Source organism: Stenella coeruleoalba (genome assembly GCF_951394435.1).
Source record: "Stenella coeruleoalba genome assembly, chromosome: 7".
Lineage (NCBI taxonomy): Eukaryota > Metazoa > Chordata > Mammalia > Artiodactyla > Delphinidae > Stenella > Stenella coeruleoalba.
This window is the reverse complement of record NC_137153.1, coordinates 50087998-50110309: the sequence shown is the minus strand read 5'-3', so window position 1 is coordinate 50110309 and position 22312 is coordinate 50087998. Positions and strand designations below refer to the sequence as shown.

The 22312-nt window shown below is 35.3% G+C and overlaps 1 protein-coding gene across 3 annotated transcripts in view; it reads left to right on the top strand.

Moving 5' to 3' along the window:
* Positions 1-22312, top strand: part of LOC307188543 (uncharacterized protein) — a 566629-nt gene that overhangs the window by 117495 nt on the left and 426822 nt on the right. For all 3 annotated transcript variants that reach the window (XR_013828978.1, XR_013828979.1, XM_079925811.1), the window contains exon 2: positions 18295-18375. The gene's annotated coding sequence lies outside the window, so the exon portion shown is untranslated. The remainder of the gene's footprint in view (positions 1-18294; positions 18376-22312) is intronic.

The following is a 22312-nucleotide window of genomic DNA, read 5'->3' as shown; positions in this document are numbered from 1 at the left end:
ACTCCCATCAAAATAGGAAATGTGAACCTCTATGAAAAAAAACTCTCAATTTTATTTCCAGTTACTTTTGGCCACACCTTATTTCAAGCAAATTAATTAAATAATGAGATAAATGTCCCTCAGTCCCCAACAGTTATAAAAGATGGTCTACAGTTTCAAGATCGAAATTGGCTCAGTTTAGGACACTGTTGAGTTTTTACAGTTAAGTCTAAAAACCTGGTTTCTGGTTTGTTCTCTACTATTCACTAGCTATTTAATTCTATGTAACTCACTACAATTGAAATAATTTATGTGAAAGCACTTTGAAAAATTCAGAATGCAATATGAGTGGTTGTTTTTATAATATTGTTATATGATGAGACAAGCAAATACATTTTAATTAGCTTAGTTTGTCATAACGACATATGAAGAATAGCGAGCCTTTTAAAACACTGTTAAATCAAGTTGGTAGAATATACTGAACAATAAATATCTTTACATATGTTTGCATAATAGTTTTTAATGTAAAGAAACTTAATTTTGGATGAATCCGTACGCTTGAAAACACTGAAGCTGTTAACCCGGATTTTTAAAATCAAATCAAGTCCTAAATTATGGGAGATAAGTCTTTAATGTTTAATTTGATAAATAGGTGTTTAATAATGTTTAGGGATAATTATTATATGTACAAACCATCAGTTTTCTTTCTAAAAACTACTCTGGAGGGATCACTTATTACCAGTTATTTACCAAGCATTGTAGTTTAGAAAGAGGGAAGCCAGGAGGTTGCACCAGGACTGATTACACTTATTTGACTGTCTTAACAATGACCAAATAATACAAGTGCTAAGCCTCTCTCTAAATAGTTTGTGCTCTTTTGTCCACAGACATGTTGCAGGGTGCTATATTTTGTATTTCCTTAGGTACATAAGGATTGATAATTTTTTTTGTCAGTTATAAAATCATAAACCTGAGCCCAGAGTTATAAGGACCTCGCTGAAGGCTTCTCAGCTATCAGTCATAAGTCTAGTCCAAGACCCTTGTTTCTCAGGCTGGTGCAGTTTCCATTGCACTATGGGGTTTGGAACAATCACTAACTGGAATAACATTGCAGAGTTGGGACAACCTGGTGATTCTATTTGATGTTGGCAGCAGTGCCCTAGAATAGGAAAGGGGGCGGTTATAATCATGCTGTACACTCATTGAATCCTAAAAAGCTGACTAACTCTTCTGAAAGCCTTGGTGTCCAGAATTCGTATCTGTGGCCCTGACCTAGGAGTTTGTGTTACTCAGAAGGTATACAGGGGTGCAGGAAGAAAAATTTTAAACTTCTATTAACTAAAAATAAGAAAGCTAGACATTACTAATATTTAATATACAAACAGATATAATCCATGTATATAATTATATATAATATTATATATTATTATATATCATAATATATATTAAAGTAAATAAATATGTATCAGGGGTTCATGCTCAACATTATTTTACTTTTAGAAGTACACAATGAAAAACATATGAAGATCAACTCTAAATTGCTGAAATCAATGAATACGTTATTTACATTGATGTACTTAGGAGGCCCAGAGTAAGTTTTTAGAATTTTTTTATCATATTATCAAATTGTGAAGGTGAGTCATACACTTAACTTTCCATTAATTAATTCGAGTTCATTATTTTAAATATTTGTTGAGTGACTACTGTGTGCTAAACACTACAGTGAATGCTAGGAATACAGCAGTGGAGGAGCAAGGTTGCTACCTTCATGGAGCTTGTTATCTAGTTATGAAAAGTTTTAGGTTTAGGAACTAGACACAGAATTTCAGAGATTATAGCAGCAACTAATCCCCTATTTTTACAGCTAGGAAGCAGACTCAGAGTGGTTAGAGGTCTTATATATGTTTAGTTTAAGGGATTTTGGTTTGTAAAATACTCATAAATTTCCATCTTCTTCTTCCTGTCACTCCCTGCCTCAACCACCAAGCATTTAGTGGCATCTCCTACCCTGGTCTTTATCCAACCAAATTCCTAGAGCTTTTGCTAGTATTGGACACCATAGACCTGCTTTCTAACAACAGTGTTCCACTCACTTCCCCCTAATTACACTCTAATTCTCAAAGCTAGTTATTGTGAAGAAAGTACCTAATAAAACTGACTTATATGTAAAATATTTATGACTGACAACATACTTAATATAACTAAATTATAACTCAATATAGTTCACATTTATTGAGTGTTTAGTAAGTTTTGGAGACTGTTCTATCTAATGGGAATGATTCATGGAGTCCGTACACTGTGCTTATTAGTACAGAATTGTCCACAGTCTTGGTGCTCAATAAATGTTGATTGAATGGATTAATAACCTTCCCATAAGTATCTGCATCTTATGAAAAGTAGTCTACTAGAGTGGAAATAGAATGATATTTGGATTCAAATATTGATTTTAATCTCATTTTTCTCCTTATTTTCTAGTAGCCTTTGCTAAGCTATTTAGCTTCTCTAAGCCACAGTTTCTGACTACTTAAAACAAGACTGAGTATCTCACTTCCAATGTTACAAGTATTGCAACCAGTGTAGGCAAAGCACCTTGAATATTGCAAATAGTAGTCAATTTTTTATATTAATTTAAAAAATTAGTTAAAACAGAGGGATAAATCTCTAATAGGAGAATTGTAGTCAGTGTCAAACTTATGAGAAACATTGATTAAGCCAAGTGTTCCTCCAGAATATTGGTATATGCCCTATTGACTATGGACATAATATGGACAGAGGTAGAGAATCTTGAAGTGTGGAATCTTTTTTTAAAAATAAAACTCACTTTATGTGCGTTTGGCTTTCTAAAACAGAGGAAATAAGGGCAAATTTAGCAAAATCTTCTTTTAGACAATACACAGGAGGAAGGGTATTTTATTTGGATTGAATCCAGGGTTCCCCACAGGTTATACTCCATAGTCTTTGTCGTGAGAACATTCAGTGGTCACAAATACGTACACAGACATAATGGATGAGATAGCAGGTTAAAACATTATCGATAATATCTTATATTTCCTAGAAAAGTATTATGTTAGTATTTATGAAACTTTAATCTCCATACTTGTATATTTTGTCAGTAAAAAATAAAGTTCTTGGAAAGATATGAGTGTAGCTCATAGACTTAAAGAATAATTTGAAAGCCCAGCCTCCAGAAGCCCAGGGACCAGGGAGGCTTTAGAAGTCCAAGTAGCAGCAACTAAAAGTTGACCTCTTTGAGATGCCATCCTCAAATCAATCAGTTCCAGAGGTGGTTGGCTTGGGCGCCTTGACTAACAATCCTGCCAAGTTTATATGAGGCATGGAATGAGCAGTTACTCAAAGAAAATTTGAGAATTCTCAAATGTTTTTAGAAGTGTGTTAAAAAAAAAACTTATATGAACCAAGTTACTGTCATAAATATATGTTGACTTTAAATTGAAATATGTGACCTTAATAGTCTTACAACTAATATATAATTACGATACAAAATAATTTTGTGTTAGTTGGGGTACGGGAGAGGCCTCGGCAGAGAGAGAGAGAGAGAGAGAGAGAGAGAGAGAGAGAGAGGTTAGTGAGACAAAAGAGCTATGAAGAATAAAGGAGAAGAAAGCAGTAGTAAGAGGGAGAGCCTTCAGTCCATTCTGAAAGGCTGATAGGAGAAGGATGATTTGGTAGGAAGAGTCTGATTTCAGAGTAATTTTGAGAAAAATTTAGCCAGGCTGATAAGAACTCCTCCAACCAAAATTGTTTAAGAAGTACTAAATAATTACCTGTTAGAGGAGATGGCACTAGTAATCCGGGGAAAACATGATCTCTTAATGATTGTAGTTGTATACCCAGAGGGTGGCTATCTGGTGCTTCCTGTACCAGCAGATCTGAGTAGCACATGTCCATGGTTGCCACAATTACACAGTTAAAAAATGAAGAATTCTCTTCTCCCCAGTTTCCAAGTCAGTCAGTTTTCTTCCATGCCATCTGTTTCCCCCAAATAAATAATGGCTCACTCTATACAGGTTGTTTGTTCTTTAACCTGTCTTGTAGATCTTTCTGTATCCCTTCATTAGAGATACTCCATTCTTTTAACTTGTTGTTAATAACTACATTATGTGAGATGTATAAATACACCATTCCTCCTTTGATGAGTTTTTCAGTTATTTTTAAAATCTCTTCCATTTGAACAACGCCAAATAAATTTTATTCTATCCTTTTTTATGTACTTTTGTGGATATATCCCAGAAATAGGATTACACAGTCACAGGTAATTTCTTTTAAAATTAACCACTTTATTTAGAGATAATTGTAGATTCCCATGTAGTTGTAAGAAATAATACAGAGATTTACCCAGTTTCCAACAGTAATGACTTGTAAAACTATAGTAATTGCAATACAGCGATTGGGATATTGAGATTGATACAATCAGCTATCTTATTCAGATTTCTCCAGTTGTATTCATTTGTGTGTCTGTGTATTTGTATATATAGGGGCATTTGTGTGTGTGTGTGGTGTATTTAGTTCTATGCAATTTTATTACTAGTATAGGTTTATGTATTCACTGTGACAGTCAAGATACCAAACAGTTTCTGTACCACAAAAACCCCTTGTGTTGCCCTTTTATAGCTACACTCACTTCTCCTCCCTTACCCTACCCTAACACATGGCGATTACTAATCTGTTCCCCATTTCTAAAATTTTGTCATTTCAAGTATGTAAACTCTTGGGATTGACTATTTTCATCAGCAAAATTCCCTTGAAGTTCATCATAGGTTGTTGTGTATATTGGCAGTTGATTTATTTTTATTGCTGTATAATAACACATGGTATAGACGTACCAGTTTGTTTAACTGTTCAATCATTGGAAGGCATTTGGGTTATTTACAGTATTTGACTATTATAATAAAGCCTCTGTGAATATTCATGTATAGGATTTTGTGTGAAAAATCCTCTATCGGATTGCTTTAATCCTTTGCAAAAATTAGTTGAGGATATTTGTTTGGGTCTTTTTCTGGGTTCTCTATTCTGTCCCATGTATCTAAATGTTTATCCTTCTGCCAAAATCAGACTTTCTTGATTACTGTAGACATATAATAAGCCTTAATAGTGGTTCATAATTCATTCTTAAGATTATATAGTACATTTATGATTGTAAAGTTCATTTGTCTCAACTTTCTTTCTAGAACCTAGGGTATTCTAAAAAATTAAGCCTTCAAGTATTAAAATTTCAATGTTCAATATAGATTTATTGACACCAGTGCATTTTTACCCTAGTACCTCAGTGCTCTGGCACAAGGAATTCACAACTATTCTGTTGGAGTGACGATTGCTATGTATTTTTGGAAGAAGCCTGGGGATAGTTTATTAGAAATTAATGGTGAGCATGCTCTTTTTACCTAGAACTAAAATATTTTTATTTTCAAAGTTCCTTCTCAGGGCCAAATTTGCTTATAATAGAGCTCTCACTAGGGTTTAAAGTTGGTCCTATACTCGGGTGAACTCTGCAGGGAAACTAATCAATGATAAGTGGGATATCTATGGACTATTTATGGTTATATTTATGATTTTTTCCTGAAGAACTGCTAGGAAAAAAGCTTTATTGTCATAATTTCTTGTATTTTTCCTTTTTAAGCATATTTTGTTTATATGAGTCAAGGACTATAAAATAAAAACATCTGATTATTCTGTAGTGTTTATGATGCAGTATATGGGTGAATAAATTCAACAAATGCAGAGTTGATGAGAAAGAGAAAATGTGTTTGTATTTATTTAATTTGAAAAGTACAGATGTAGCCGTGAAATTCATCCTAATTTCAGAAAAAATACATTAAATCATTCCATTTGTTTACTTGGTGGGGATAAGGGAAAGGGAGACCGTGAGAAGTTAGCAAACCTCCCTTACAAAATCAGAAAATATTGAATAAATATTCCATTTTCATATTAGATGCGAGAGTAAACAAATGTTATTTCAAGAATCATCCTTACAGAAATCCTGCAGTGTTATGATTTTTTTATGGATAAAATTTTATCCATTTTAATTAATTATCTCCTCAGAGCCATAAGAATATGAAGTTAGTATTTAGAAAACAACTGAATCATACGAAGCAAAAGAGATAAGTAAAGGTACAACTGTTAATATGAGGCGAGTCATTACATAATATAGTGTGAAGAATTTTAAAAATGTTATTGTAATAAATTGAAAAATGACAAATTATAATGACAGTCAGCCTTTTGCATCTGTGGATATGGAGAGTCGACTGCACTAGCCGTTTTACATAAGGGACTTGCGTATCCGTGGATTTTGATATCTGCAGGGATTTTGGTATCCTAGAACCAATCTCCCATGGATAGATACCAAGGGGTGACTGTACATCCCAATGTATTTCTGATTTGACTAAAAGGTTTTAAAATGACTAAAACTCAGTAGCTGCTTCTGCTCTCAGAGGTAATCTTAGGAAGTGCAAAGCATTAAGGATGAAGGAATTGCTGTGTTACTAAATCATAGAACATCTCTGATGACACAGTATAGACTGGAGAAATGAGAAACTTTTGTATATGAGTTCTGAACAGCTATACCAGACATAGAGGGCTCCCCACTCACAGAAATAAGACAACAGGACAATAAAGTAATAGATATTGGGAGGAAGTGTTTAAAAGCTGGTGAGATATATTTGTCTAGATTTATCATTTGTTAGTTATGGAAGAAGCCTTCAGAACCATCCCGCCTCCTGATTCTTACTGTATTTTCATTTTTTGATTATTTGTCTGTTTCTCTGCTAAATTGTTAATTTGATGAAGGCAATAATTGTATCTGTTTATCCTTGAACAGGTTTTAATGTACTGAAAGTAGTTACTAAATTTTTCTTCTGGGATATGAGTTATTCTAGATTGTATAAAAAGCAAATCTTCAAATATACAAAATTAAACCATAACTCTATGGGAAAAAATTGTTCCAATTTGCTTCTTGACAGTATGTAACTTAGTGCATTGAGAGGCAGTATGATGTTGTGATGTAGGTCAAGCTTACTGTTTTTGAATCCCTATTATATTCCTTTAAACAACATGATCTTTTTGTACCTCTGTTTTCTTATGTACAACCTGCTGAATAAAAATGTAAGTCAATGAGTTAAGCACATTGTTAAATTTTACACAGTGCGGAACTGCTTATGTTGAGTTGTTCTGTCACAGTCTAAATTGGTTACCACCATGTTTTGGGATATTTCATGAATTGTACATAATTAATGAGTTAACTTTATATATTATAAAATATATTATATAATTTATATATAAAATATAACTTTATATATTATATATATATAATTAATGAGTTAACTTTATATATTATATATATTATATATAATATATATAATTATATATAAAATATATATAATTAACGAGTTAACTTTATATATTATAAAATATATATAATATTTTATTTATATAATATATAATTATATAAATTATGAGTTAACTTTATATATTATAAATTATATAATTATGAGTTAACTTTATATATTATAAAATATATATAATATTTTATTTATATAATATATAAATTATATATTATATAAAATATATTATATAATTTATATATAAAATATAACTTTATATATTATATATATATGTAATGAGTTAACTTTATATATTACTTATATAGTACTTTCACACCAAAATTCAGCTATCAGGATACTTTCGTGAACCATATCAAAGAATTAAAATTAACTTAGAGCTGTGTTCATTGCTTGTGGACTTGTATTTCAAAACTTGATACAGCTCAATGACCACAATGTTATTATACATCTCCAGCCAACAAACACGTTAGAAAATTCCCAGAAACTATCCGTTAGTGTAGCTGGGCATGGCCTTGACACCAGTAACTAAGACTTTGTCAATAGTAGAATTTTAGGGACATTTGAGTTTGTGTTATTTAAATAATTCTTAACATAGCGCTGGTCAAATGCTTACATTCTGCTCAGGCAACAAAATCTCATACAAAAAGAAAATCAGTAAAGCTTTTTGCAGTTAGAAGTTTTACTGACATCAGATGCACTAGTGAAGCTTCAGTAGGATCCTTTATTCTTATCAGTAGGATTCTTTGTTCTTATTTTCCTTTGTTCCGTTCATAAGGTGGAACAGAATATTTTATGCTCTGTTATCAAAGCTTGTCCTCGTAAAATGTATATACAGCTTGATGGGTCAACTCATGTTAATGATCTGTTAAGTTGCTAATATGTGTGAATAAGTAAAGAAGAAAGTGATCACAGAGCAGTTATTGTGCTTTGAAAAAATGTGATTAATATAAAAGGAATCAATGTGTTAGTCATATCATAGACTTCTTCAGGAAGCCAAGGCTGCTTCTGGTTGGCTAGAAAAACCAACTGGGATTTTTTTATGTCTCTGGGAGGAAAGTATCATGATCACACAATGAATGTTGTACCTTCATGCACCTGCTACGTAGACTTTGCATGAATTTAAAGTATAGATTTTCTCTGCCGCTATGCACAGTAAATGACATCATAGGTATACTCTGAACTTTTGTCTCCCTGGAGGTTTTATTGGAGAAATAGACACCAAGCAAATGATCCTTTGACAAACAAGGTGGCTCTCCTGTGAGGTGGCTCTCCTGGTGTGAGATAGTTACTAAGGTTTTTTGAAAGGGGTAAAAATTATATTTTAGTTTATAACAGCAAAAAAGAAAGCTGATCCTTCTTCTAGAAAATATGTTTTTCCTAAGTGAGGTCAATAAATGTATGCAGATAAGTGGGAAGAACACATCAGAATACAAAGAGAAACTTTCCATTTATTTTTAAAAGAACTACCTATTTTGACAAAACATTCTAAAAAATATATTTGTATTAAATTTTTATTTCCTGAAGGAGCATTTGTTTTAGAAAATGAAGGACTGATGTAGTAACTGGTGTGACAGTATTGGATCCATTTCATTTTAACTTTGTCAGTGATGGTGGTTTGAGACACCAGTCTACCCCTGAACCTGAGTAAAGTTTAAGTTACTGAAACTTGAGTATTTGATTTTCAGTTAGCTCCATTTTTATAACTAGCAACGTAACTATGTACATAGGAAACAGGAGTATTCTATTTTAGAGTGTGGGTGTGTAAATTATTGTCCCTAAAGGTATCCCAGGTTATAGCATGCTCCACCCAACTGTCCAGAATGTCACAAAGTTCAGTGTTTCTGTCTCCCAAGATGTCAAGCCTAATTGCTTACTCACATTCAAAGGGCAAGTACTGTTTGCTGCTGAAACTCAAACTGTTCAAAGAGGCCTTCAGTTTCCTCAAGCCCTTGCCATTTCTGCCTCTACTTTCATCTCACTCTTAAAGAAACACAGCACTGTTAATTTTATCCAAGAGTTAATGCTGGGTTGTGACAACCTTCCTATAAGAGTTGGTACATGGGTATAAGTCTCCTTGAGAGGCAGACAAAACACTGAAAGTTCCAAGAACTCATCACGCTGCCAGAGGATCACGTCCCACAATTGGTGGTAGGGCTGAGCTGCTTGTTTTAGTCCTGCCCACTTAGGGGATTGCTTTTATTTCAGGCTACCCTAGATCCTTCAGGCTCTGGGAGGGAACATTTTCCCCAAGCCCATTGTTTTTTGTCAACTGCCTTATACTGCCAAATAGTCGTGGATTCCCTACATAGCAGCACATTAGATTCAGCCATGTGAACACTTGCTCAAGGAGAGAGCATGTCCTTTGGTAGGCCGTGGCTGAGCAGGATTTAGAGCCTGCAATTTTGTGGATACCAAAATATCCTCCTTTCACCCCTAGACTTGATGCAGGATGAACTAATGATTGTTTCACTTTTTACGTCCATGGTTGTTTTTCATGTTTCACTTTTTCTTGTCTCTGTGTCAGAGTCACCTGCTTCAAGTCTGATGGATGTTAATAATTTAGAATCTTTGGGATAATAGATTGGGTTCCTAATTTCTTTCTTAAAAGACCTCTGGGCTCCTTAGTCAAACCAGTCCCCTCCTTTCCAGGAAAATTTAAGAAATACCAATCAATACTTTTCTCAAGAGGGGAAAAAAAGAATTCTGCCTTATTGGACAAGATACTATTTGTAATATTTGACATAGGAGAATTGTCACTATTATACATCAATAGAAAAACTAACAACTGCCTAAAGAGGAGTGATAAAATATACATGGCAATTCCCAAAGTAGTTCCTCATTTCTTGAATAGTATTGAACAATGTAGTAGTAGGAAAACCACTGAACTAGTTAACTTTAAAAATGTTTAAAGCACACACCTTTTATGTATTATTTTATTATTACCTCAAAACTAAAATATGTCCTAATTTTTATTCTTTTGTTTTTATAATTTTTTAAATTAAAAACTATCAATGAGTTTTAAAAGAGGTGTGAGGAACAGTTTTGAAACAAATTGCAGGAAAGTTTAAGACTCACTGTTCTGGCACAGGTTAGGCCATTTGGGCCATATTTATTAAATAAATTAGAAAATTAATATGATTTTAATAAATGAATGAGTGCATGAATAAGCATAATTTAGAGATTAAGAAAACCTCATAAACATTATATGAAAAGATTCTCCATCTGTGAGTTTCACGGAAGAACATCATACACATATTTTTTTTTTAATGCTATAAACGATTGAAACGATGTTTTTAGAAACACTGTCAATAACTGACAAAAACTGTGACAAACAACTAAGCGATTTGCAAGGTTTAAGATATAAGACAAAGCAGGCCAACATGACCTATGATCTATATTAGGGCTTAGAATTCAAGTATTATTGTCTTTAAGTTCATGCTATTTCTGCTCAGACAATAGTGGCTCTGACTCATGGATGCTCTTTCAAGACTTTCTCAGTCCTTATATTTAACTGAGATTTTTCTCTATAAAGCAGAAGTGCCTTTACCATACATACTATAATGATCAATAAAGATGGATCATATACATAATAAACATAGAGTGCCCTGACTGAGGTATGAAAAATTCGTAAGGGAGAGAATAAAGACCTGCACAAAGAGAAGAATAAATAAAACGGGGACTGCAGGATTAGATGCTATTCAGAACCTTCATATTCTCCCTCACATTTATTCTGCTTACCGTTACTCCAACTCGGAGTCAATAATACTACAGTACATCTAAGAAGCATATCCTAAGAAATGTTACCTAAAAGAATTCAGAGTAAAACTAACTCATGTTGTAATACTTGAGGATATCTGCCACTAAACAAAAGGTATTTGCATGTATGCAAAATTTATTTTAATATATAATTAACGGTATGCTACCAGAATTCCAAAACCATGTCATTTGTACTTGTGTTAATTTTACATGAAGTTTTTAAGTCACACCTCGGATTATATACCAACCTCAATCTGTGAATCAAAATGAAACATAGTATTTAGAAAATGTCTTTTTATACAAGCTGCAATATCCACTGGTTGTCTTTTATTTTGGCAGTGGCTTAGCATCGTGTTTACCCTTTAATCAGAGTGTGACATTAGCTTAGTTCTCTTGTGTTTAGTAGCTTCATTAAAAACATGAATATTTGCCACCCAAAGAAAGAAAATATTTTCTTTTTGAGTACAATTCAAATGCCTTAAAGGTTAAAAAAACAAAAATCATATCCCTGTCATTGTATTGTGAGCTTAAAATAGGAATACAGTTTCAGGTTGATAAACTCTGATTGACTTACCTTTTATTATACATGGTCTTTCTCCTTAAAGGCCTACGTTGTTTGATAGCATTCTTACCAATTATAGCACTCCTTTCTACTCAGGCATTGTTTCCAGCAGGCCCCTGTTAAAATGCAAATACGCCATCTGGCAAGCCTTTACCTCATTAGTTCACACCATCGCAGCAGCACACATTATGTATCATATTAGATATGGAAGAAACACTGAGCTGATGAACTCTGACTAAGAGAAGACGGTTGGAACAATCCCAAGAAAGGGGTGCTTTGGGACATGGCCTAGGGGCAGTAGAGCAGAAAGAGGAGAATAAGATGCAGAGTAGGGGGAACTGAAGACAGTATTTCCAAGTTTGGCATTTCATCCAGAACCTGGCAGTGATGGATTCACAGAGACACAGAATGCCGGAGCTGGAAGAGAAATTTGCAAACATGTAATCGAACACTTTTACCTTACAGATGAGTAATCGGAGGTTGCAAAGAGCTAAGTGACTCCTTTAAGTGCCCTCAGCTAGATTCTTATCATTAGCTCTTAAAGCCCAGAGGGCCTGCACTTACCTAATGCCTCAGCATTCACAATGTGTAAAGTTGCGCAATTATTCACATGCAATTTTATGTGCATACTTGGTAGATTTTACTTTCTTCAAGTACATTGAAATCCCCTAAATATTTCTTTTGTGTCATCTCAGGGCAGTTGATAGAATTAGGGTGGTCCCTGCTCTAGTCACTGCTGCCCAAAGTCAGCCTCCCAGCAGGAGTAGAGTTTAGTTAAGAATTCAGAGGAGATAGCTCTGTCCAGGAGGCTGTGTGCTAAAATATTTAGTAGAATTTCTCCTGGGTTCATAATCCTAAATCCAAGTCCTGACAAAGAGAAAAGTCTTGTGTCATGAGCTGAGATCCCCATTACAACCCCTGCCTCCCCTGTCCTGTTTCTGACTGCTGCACGTGTGACTGAACTGTCAAGATGGGGATATGAGATGAGTGCCTGATTCCTAAGGTTACCTTCCATAGTAGGAGTAGGAGTGGCTTTATTTCTGCAGGTCCCTAGCAAATATTTTCTGCTAATATTTGAGCAGAAACAGTGTATCTGTTAGTGAAGAAATGGTTGTGTTTTGGGTTTTGAGATAGCAACAGATGAGATTTCTCAGGAAGTACGCAGTAAACCTCTGAGATGCTGACTTGCTTTATTAAAAAAAAAAAATCTGAATTTCCCTCAAGAGCCCTAATTTCAAATATTCTATGTCACTGCCCATACCCATTTTAAACATACGTTTTTTTCTGATTATAAAACTAACTTACTCAACCCGTGAAAGATATGGAAACTAGGAGAATTAGTAAGAAGACTCTAACAGCCTCCTCCATTAAATTCCATTATCTAGAAATAAACTCTGTAAACCTCACATTTTATTACTGTTCAGGAATGTTAGTTGTGAATTCAGCAGTTTCACCATCATCTTCTGAAGTCGCCTCAGAGAAGCTGAGAACTGTATTTCCCAAAATTCCTTCTTTCTGTGAATTCAGGTTAGAGTTACCTAAGTGAGAGGCAAGAGATTTGAACAGAAGAAAATGAGAGGCTGTTGTTATTTGGAGGAAGTGGCAGAGAGAGTCAGGAGCACACATGAGATTGAAAATGCCTTTCCCAGTGAAAAACTACCCACCTGGCTGCTGTTGACTGAGACAGTTGTTTAGAGCTTCTCCAAGATTACTGAGAATTGCAACAGCTCCTTTTGGGGAAGTGAAACCCTTTACACCTGGAATACATAGAGCACCTTCCATTTCCTTAACTGAAGCCTGACCATATATTTTCCTTCTTTTTTAAAAATGTGTGTGTGTGTGTGTGTATACATACACGAACATATATATGTGTATATATATATTCAAGTCTTATTTTATTTCTTAATATTATATTAAATGCACTCTACCATTAAATAACTTACTGTTTATATAATATTTTAAATCATTTTGACATGTTTAATCATTCTCTAATATGTGGCATTTAAGCTTATTCCATTTTCAACAGTATCATAAATGCTAAATTCAAGAAGGCAAGGACAATTTTTGTTTATATATCTGATTATTTCCCTAATAGATATCCAGAAATAAATTTAGTGGGCCAAAGAATAGAATTGCTCTTTAGAACATTTGATACATATTGTTGGTTTTTTGTTCAGAAAGATTGTGCAGATTTAATTCTCATTAGCAATATTTGACTGCTTTCATTATTTTACTGCACTATTAATACTAAATAATATGTTCGTTTTTGTCAGACCTTGTATTCTGATATGTATTTTAGAAAACTAGCCAGCTACCTCTTGTGCTTTGTTCAAAGTAGATGTTTGATAGATGTCTGTTGACAAAATGATAATAGGAAACATGGCAGGGCCTTTGCAGAAGTAAGAGTGGATTTTAAAGATGGAGTGCTGAAAACTCCCATTGAATATTTCTGTTCTGTAGCAGACTGCAGAGTGCCTCTATTTATCAAGGCAATTGGCAAGAGTTTCAAGAATAGCAGCCTGTTCTTAGGGACTTTAAAAGGAGAATACAGAATGGAGCACCAGATCCAGCTGGTAGCCAGTGAGGCATTAATGGCATGCGATCTTCCTCTAGGTTGTAAGATATAAACCTGGTGTGAGTACCACCTATAGATTTGGTTCATTCTTTGAATTCGTTGAGTAGTAGTGTAAGACCTCGAGCCACAGCCTGGCACTCTAAAGAAGAAAGCCATCATGATTATTCCTGTAGCTCTGGTCCATTGCCTGAAAGTGGAGAAAAGATCAATGTCCTGAAAATATTCAACTTTTGTTGTGCTGATTCAAAAAGTTTAAAGTCAAAGTAGAAATAGAGAACACCTATAAGCAAAGAAGGCAAGAGAAGCGGTCCCTTAAAAGTGTCTTAAGAACAGGATCACAAATATGCGAGAATTTTTCTCAGAAAAATAACAACAGAAAGAAAAAATGCTAGCAAGCAAATTTGGTTGACATTCAGTAACTGGGAACACCCTCTTTAAAGTTTGAGTGAGTTGAATGCAGAATCACAAATAATGGCAGGACATATAGCTAGAATGTATAAATTTCTGGGTTGTAAAATTCCTGTGCTTATTTTAAATATTTTCACACAAAAACTTATGACATCACTTAGGTATTACAAACATAAAATATTCTATATAAAAATAACAAAATAATAGAGTAAATGTTAATGTTCACGAAGTAAATTATAATCTGGTAACTTTGGCCTAATACCCGTTACTTTTTCCTGCTTCTCCCTTGAGTTTGATCTCATATACCTTATGCTGTATCAAAACTCTTTGAATTTTGCAGAGCCAAATTCTTTGTCTAAGTGCTCACATTTTCCTACCCAAAGAAAGCTATAAATTGTAACTCATAGCCTCTTTCAACCACCTGAGAGAGGAAGGCCTGTGACATAGAATGGAAACAAAAGGCAGTATCATTTTTTTTTTTTTCCTGTGGCACAGTTTCTGCCAAAGTTCTCTTAATTTTCTTGCTTCTCTTCATGCACGGAAACTCAGATAGTTATGGATGAGAGTCATCTAAATGTTTCTCTCAGTTCAGTTTCTTTTCTAGTTTATATTATTTTTTGAAGAAGAGTGGAACAGACTACTTAGTGTGTTCACAATTCTCATCCCTCCTCATTTAGCTTTAATTTTAGTTTTGAGTTGTCTTTGTTGAATTTTCTATAAAATGAATTAAAATTCCTTAACTACTAATCATTTTTCCCTCAGCACTATCTGATTTTCAGACTGCTTTCTAAATAAATTCTGAAGGTTACCTTAACAAAATAAGTCCTTACACTGTCCTTATAATATAATTATATGTTATTCAGAATAATTCATTTAAAATCAAATAAAAATTTATATAGAACTATATACCATTGCCCAGAACAAGCTACATAATCTGCAGGGCCTGGTGCAAAATGAAAATATGGGACCCCTTGCTAAATAATTATTAAGACAGCAGACAGCAACAGCAGCACACCATTCAGCCTAGCATGGGTTCTTCTAAGTGTGGAGTCCTGTGGGACTGTACACTCTGCACACCAGGAAGCTGGTCCTGCCATTACCTGTAAAAGAACTATTAAAATGGAAAATTAAGGTCAAAGTCTTCAAATGTGAAAGAGATGTATCGATACGTTTTTCAGGTGAAACTGAAGCCAAAATGTTATTCCCTGTTCCATTCAGGTAAATAGTCTGTGTTCAGTAGATAATAAGCCAGAAATCTCAGTGTGTTCTACAGGTTTGCCGTTGCATATTATTGGTCACTGTAGAAGATTTCTCAACCATGACGGCATTGGCATTTGATCTAGATAATGCGTTGTTGTGGAGACTGTCCTGTGTATTATAGGATGTTTAGCAGCATCCCTGTCCTCTATCCAGCAGCACCTGTCCCCAAACCAAAGCTGTGGCAATCAAAAATGTCTGTAGACATTGCCTAATATTCCCTGGAGTGCAGCATCACTGAATTACCATTTTAGAGACGACCTCAACTTTGGTTTTTACTGTTGAAAAAGACTGTTTCCTTAACCAAACTTTAGCCAAACTCCCCTGAGGCCTTTTTTTGACTGGACCTCACAGGGAACTCTGTTATTGGCCCCTTTAGTTCAGTGTTAGCACAAATTCTGTTGGGTCATATAGTGAAAATTCCCCACCTTTGATATCTTAGAAAATTGCTTATCCCCCCCCTCGAGGTATGACTACCTTCGATATCCATTCAGATTTCTTATTCCCCACCCTTAGTATCTTATCACCTTGGCCTGACTTTAGCAAAATTCCTGTCAAGTTAGTTTGTCCAGAATCTTCCTTATTTTTGATGCTTCCTCTTAATAATTTTCCATCCACTGACCTCCACCCTGCTCGTTGGCTATAAATTTCCACTAGTCCATGTGCATTCAGAGTTAAGCTCTGTCCCCTATTGCAAAACCTCATCCCAGTAGTCCCCTGAATAAAGTCTGCCTTACAGCCTTTTAATAAGTGACATGAATACTGTTTTAACACTGTTCAAGAGAACCTCTGGGGGTGTTTGTTGAAAATTCACATTCTCCAGGGTTCAACTTTAGAGATTCTGATAGTGTAGATCTTGAGTAGGACTCACATAGATACATTTTAGAAAGACCCTGGGTGACTCTGATGTAGGTCATCTAACTTTACACTTAGAAAAATACTAATGTATGGATGAATCGATGCAAATGGACTTCTACTATTTGATGAGTAGAGCTTAATGATGGTTGGATGCTATTGTCATATTTACTTAGGACAGCACACACACATATGGCCTCCAGATTAATGTTCAAGTCTCCAATTCAATTTGCTTTTGTAGACACAGACACAATCTGCTTTGCAATTAGGTAAGCACCCATCTGGCAGAGAGAAAATTTGGAGGCTGTAAAATAAAACAGGTAAAGATTTTTCTTTGTCAGCAAGGCTGCCTGAAATAATGATCAGCTAATGGAAGTACTATAGGACTGAGCATTTGTGATTCTTTCAGGGTGAATTAGAATGGATGACCCCATTGAAACAATACCTGATGTCAGATTATTAATGGTACCCTCCTTTCTTTCTAACTAAGCTTAATTAGTTAAATATTTTTTAACACAAACAAAGTCAAATATCTGAAGGAAAGCTCAATGCATTCACCCAATTACAGAATTTACAGACATAAGATTTCAGAAATTAATTCCCATATAATTGACAGAATTTTTGAATTTGCATCCAGATGTTTTGGATTTCATACCGTGGCATGTTCACAAGGCTAATGGGCAACAAAAACAACAGGGAATCCCTTTCTTTGTGGGTATCCTCTCTATTTTTTTGTGTGTGAATATACAAGTCTCTCTCAGTATATTTCTGCCTCAGGGACTCTGTTCCCACATTCTGCTTTCTGACTCCACTGTTTTGAATGTCTTCATTCAGGAAGGCAGGGATCAAGTCTGATTAGTCTCAATTAATGAGTGAATCAAATCTCAAAAATTTTAGTGTTAATTTTACTTTTTTTTCCTAGTTACTCACTGCCACTAACCATCCAGTCACTTTCAATCTCATGTTTAGCTACAGCTTCAAAGAACCCAATTCAAACAAAGTCTATGATAAACTCTTACTCTCATCTCATACTCACCTAGGAGGCCAGAAATATTTGAAACAGAATTGTTACAACCTTCCTTTTAAATAGACTTTCGACAGGAGATGGGCTCTATAGGAAACTGAAGATCAGTTGAAAAGAACAAGTAAATTGGGATGTGGAATACTGTCATTCTCATCTCCTAAAAGTACAGGCTTGCGGCACGTTTAGAAAATGTTTCTTTTTATTATTTATTTATTTGTTTGTTTGTTTGCACCGGGTCTTAGTTGTGGCAGGTGGGCTCCTTAGTTGCAGCTCGCCTGATCCTTAGGTGTGGCATGCGAACTCTTGGTTGTGGCATGCATGTGGGATCTAGTTCCCTGACCAGGGATTGAACCTGGGCCCCTGCATTGGGAGCGTGGAGTCTTAACCACTGCGCCACCAGGAAAGTCCCAGAAAATGCTTCTTTTGAAAAAAAGTCCATTTGGTTCTCAAAATTAGTAACTCCTTTGCACACATCAATCAGTGTCAAATGTTTTCATTATATTTCTTTGGTTTCTTTCAGGCATTTATATGTTCATCATGGCTTATTTTCCTGATGTCATGAATGTTGCTCGTTGAATGAAGTATTTCCAGAAAAGAATATGTAAGTATATTATTTACAAATCATAAGGTGACAAAATATGGGCATAAGGAGGTCTAACTTTAGTCCAAAATATTTGTTGTTTGCTTGCATTTTATTAATATGCTGAAGAATCCGAATAATTATGGGTTAAATTACTTTTAAAACCCCTTCTGAGTTTGAGTCTTAATCAGAATCTAAATAGCTCAGTGAAGACCCTCTCATGGAATTTGAAATATATGTACCATTCAGAATGGATAAAAATGTGCAGAGAAATCTCTGAATATGTATGTGCACAAACATGGATTTTATGAACATGCATTTCAACTTTTCACACTTCACTGCAATAGTAAAGAATTGAAAGTCATGCCCAAAGTGGGAAAAATTGTAGGCTTAGGTGCATTACAAGGCTGCCTTGGTACAGATAAATTTTTCAAAACACAGTTCACAGTGTTTCAGGTGGGATTTAATACTTGGGCTTCCTGGAAACTCTTCTCTATCATAAAGAGAGAGAATGCTAACAACTTGAGGAAGGATTTGCACCTAGGTTGAGTCTGATATAGGGCCTCATCTGACCACAAATATAGATGTCTTCCTGTGTAAGGTTCCTGGACTTAAGAAAATTCAGACATTTGGATGGGGGAGGAATTCCTCTATAAGAACTGCCACCTTCCCCATTTTTATGGATTGGATGAATCATTCTCATAGATCCTCATGGCGCTGGATGTTATGAACTCAGATCTCCTGCTTGCTAACAGTACAACTTCAAGGGTATTTTCTCTTGGAGCCCCAGGTTCTTGTCCATTGAAGTCTCTTTGCCAGAGTGGCCCCCTGTAGAACTTTTCTCAGGCTGTGGGACCCATATTTTTTCAATGTATATATTTTTACTCTTCTTATTTACTTATACTATTTTCTCAGAAGGTCTGAATAAATAGACATCTAATTTACATGACTAATATTTTTTAAGGTTTCACTTGCCTATCACTTTCACGTTGGCAAACCTCCTTCATACATATTGGTCTTGTTATTTTTTTTTTCCTCACAATAACCGTGTGAGGTAGACAAGACTGTTATTATCTCCATTAAGCGAAATTTTGTCTTAGGGCTATTGTCGCTTCCCTAAGAACATACACAGAGTAAATGACAAAGAATGGAGCCTAAGTCTGTGTGTTCTTGATACTGTGCGCTTTTCAAAACTCCAAGCTGCTGCTTTTGCCACCTGTATCTCAAGGACACAGAAAAAGTGATCATACCTGAGAGATAGCCTATGGGATTAATAAGGAACTTCACAATTATTCTAAAAAGTGACTAAGGATAGAGAGCTCTGAAACAGGGCAATTAAGTGGTCAATTGTGGAATAAATGTCTTTCTATGACTTTTATTTAAACTGTATTCAATATCCAATTTGCATATTGCAAACCTGTTGTTTATTCTTAATTAATTAATCTTCTTCCTAAGTTATCCTCATTAGAACTAAGAAAATTGATTCTGGCAAAAGTTGCCTAAAAATAGAGTTTGATTTGATTTCAGTAACAAGCTCTAAAAGGACAAAATACATCATAATGGTAGTCAGATTCGTTAAATCATATTACAATCAGCTTTCTGATTTGTCACTGTGGTTATACAAAACTAATACAGATTTTGGTACTATGAAGTACTGCTATAACAAATGCCTAAAATTGTGGGAGTGGCCTTGGAATTGCCAACAGGTAGAGGGTGAAAGAATTTTGAGCAGCAAGATACAAAAAGTCTACATTGGCTTTAACAGATTGTTGGTAGAAATATGGATGCTAATGACTGCTGGTGAGGAAGTGAGGAATATGGTAAAGAAAGCCTATGTTATCCAAGACAGCAGCTGTATTGTTATAAGCAGAATGTTAGTAGAAATGTGAATGTTGAAGGTGTTTTTGGTGAGATATCAGAAGGAAATGAGAAACATGCCACTGGAAAATAGAGGAAAGGTGATTCTTGTTATATAGTGGCAGAAAACTCATCTGGATTGCATCCTATAGTTTTATAGAAGTCAGAATTTGTAAGGGATGAACTTAGATATTTAGCTGAGGAGATGTACAAGCAAAGCGATAAAGGTGCATACTGGCTTCTCCCTGCTGATTATAGGAAAAGGTAAGAGTGAGATAAGTTGAGTGAAGATTATTAAACAAAAATAAAATAGGGCTTGATGAATTGGGAAATTTTCAGTCTATCCTGATTGTAAAAGATGTCAAAATTAGGAGATCCACTGTTAGGATAGCCTGTTCTGAAGAGTAGTCAAGGGTGACTAGACAACTATTGGCTAAAGCCTTCAAAGGATCAAAGGTGCAGAGTATTGCATCACACAGAGGAATTTTTGAAGAGACTAGACGTGTGACTTGTGAGTTCACTCAGCCATCTCAGCAGAAGCCAAGAATAGAGATGGAGTTTTCTAGATAAGATCCTAGTGAATAGTTTGTATTTATTAACTCAATACTTGACATGACTTATATTTTTCTATGTGATTTGGCTGTATGTAACCTAAAGAGGGGGTTGTGGGAACCTCTAACTTATAGCCAAGTTGGACAGTATTTGTGGGTAACCTGGGGATCTCCTTCTCGTCATTGGTGTCTGAAGTGGGCAGCAGCGTTGTGGGACTGGGCTCTTAACCTGTGGGGTGTTCATTAACTCTGGTTAGTGTCAGAATTGAATTGAATTGCAAGACACCCAGCTGGTGTTGGAGGATTTGTCAGGATCTATGGAGCTCAGGTAATTGGTGGAATTTTAGCTCATGGCCATCTCATAGTGGGCCCAGTGGATCCCCAAACCCATCTTGTGGTTATTTCCCCAGTTCTGGAAGGCGTAATTGGAATACATACACTCATCATCTGGCAGAATCCTCACATTGGTTTCCTAACCAGTGCAGTTAGGGCTATTATGGTGGGAAAGGCCAAGTGGAAGCCTCCAGAACTGACTCTATGTAGGAAAATATTAAGCCAACAGTAATATTCCATTCCTGGGGTAGATTACAGAGATTAATACCACCATCAAGGACTTGAAAGATGCAGGTATAGCTTTTGAACTGCTAGTAGGACTTAGTAGAGACTGAACACTTAACCATGAGCCACAAAGTTACCATGCTACCTGAGCTACCATTAATGAACCAGGTGTCATCGAAGCCATCAGGCCACAAATCTGAGTGGCACTCTTCCCCACCATCAAATGGAAGTGGTATTTGCATAATTTGGCTAAGTAGACCCTGAAGGTGCAAGTTAAGTTACATGAAGACATGGCCCAAATGCCCACGGTCCCTAATCCTGCTACACTGCCTTCTTTCTCCTATTCTGTATCTGTGACCTCGTGGGAAGTTCTCTATGATCAACTGACAGAGGAAGAGATGCCTCCGACCTGGTTTATAGGTGGTTATGCGTGATATGCAGGCACCATTCAAAAGCGGACACAGCCACGACACTGATAGCCCCTTTCTGGATATGTGCGTAATTCATATCCACAAAGACATTAAAATGCTTAGGGTATGTTTATGATTTTATAATCTGCATTATCAACAGAAAACTTCTATATTTGAACTACGTGTAAATGAAATCCAAATATTTCTCTTACGATTTTACACATTGGATGCTTGAAAATGTTTTCAAAGTTAGGGCCTAGCTCCATACATTCAAACCCTGTCTTTTCTCAACACTTACACACTTGCTGGAGACCTTGGGATACACTCATATCAGGCCCGGCCTTGCCGTATTTTTCATATAGCTGGGTACGTCAGAACAGTGGGTAAGTAGTAATATTCTTAGAAACCATTCTTTGATCAGGGTAACTAGCAATAACATCACTACACATGGACATAAGTGCACATCACATAAAAATATTCCACTAAATTAAACTAAATATTTCTACAACTCAGCTTTCCCTTATCCAGGTCCTAAAGATGTCCATGGTCAGTATCAAAACCAGTAAACAAAAAAGGGTGTGT